This window comes from Ipomoea triloba, chromosome 16, assembly GCF_003576645.1.
Source record: "Ipomoea triloba cultivar NCNSP0323 chromosome 16, ASM357664v1".
NCBI classification, from domain to species: domain Eukaryota; kingdom Viridiplantae; phylum Streptophyta; class Magnoliopsida; order Solanales; family Convolvulaceae; genus Ipomoea; species Ipomoea triloba.
The window spans coordinates 8,433,478-8,434,857 of NC_044931.1; positions in this window are offsets into that span (position 1 = coordinate 8,433,478).

Genomic DNA, 1,380 nt, shown 5'->3' on the forward strand with positions numbered 1-1,380 from the left:
CAACAAAAGGGCCACTTCTGAGTGTTCCTTTGAACACAGTTCCATAGCCTCCTTCACCTAATTTGTGCTTGAAATTATTTGTCATTCTCTTGATCTCGAAGTAGGAGTATCTTATTGGCATGAGGTTGTTTGGACCGCTTAGGTAGTCCTCAATGGTGTCATAAGCTGACAAGTGGCGCCGCCTTATTTTATACACTACTATGCTGATTAGGAATAGTAAACCCAAACTAAATCTTCCCAATGTGATATACACTGCAAAGAAAAATAAAAATTAAATTTAAAAAGCAGGAGCTAGGACCAAATTAAACATCAATAATATATAACACATGCATAATGCAGCATTTTATGAAGAGAATATAATCTTACTAATGTATTTCCAACCCAATGCACCATAACCTGTGATTTAATTTGAAAAAAAAAAAGAAGCAAAATAATGAGCATATTAAGTATCTGAGAAAAGAGTATATGTAGAGATGGAGGGTAGTGAACTTACCTATACACAGATATACTATACCTGCATTATATTATCCAATGAGAAATAGTGTTAGCGTAGTTGAGATCCGACATTCAATAGTCAGCACGAGTTTAACTCACTAGCTTAGTGTGCAGTATTTGAGTGAAGAGAAACGATAAATTATTTTGTGGACCATGAATATAAGGTACATTTTTATTATACTAAAAGTACATTATTTCATAGTATATAAAATAATGCACTTTCAGTACTTAAAAAATGTACTTTAAAATAATGTACTTTTAGTATATTAAAAATGTACTTTTTATTTATGGTCTATACAACTGTGTAGACCATGGTTAATGCAATAATCATTGAAGAGAAACAGTGTGGGATTATGCCCAAAGTGAAAAGACCCCTGTGGACTAGGTAGGTGGACCCTAAACCAAACACCATTCAGATAACTTTTGAACCCCTATTTTGTTCATGAAAAATAATATTTTTCTCCGTTTCATTTCTTTAGTTATGAGATAAAAGTGATGTGACTATTTTGACTTTGTGATTCACTTTTACTTTTATTATCGTTATTATTGTGTAGGAAGCATATAAGTTTTTATACTCATTATTTTTATAATTTCAAATTCAACCAAACTATGGAAAAAACAATGAAACCAATTTTCCTAATAAATAATTTTCTATGGAATTTTAATTCTATTTCGGCTCAGAAAAATGAAAATAATGAGCATATTAAGTATCCGAGAAAAGAGTATATGTAGAAATGGAGGGTAGTGAACTTACTTATGCACAGCTCTTTTAGACCTGCATTATATTATCCAGTGAAAAACAGTGTTAGCGTATAGGAGTTGAGATTGGATATTCAATTCTTCTTCCAAAAATTCAAGCATGGACCATGGTCCACACAGCTGTGT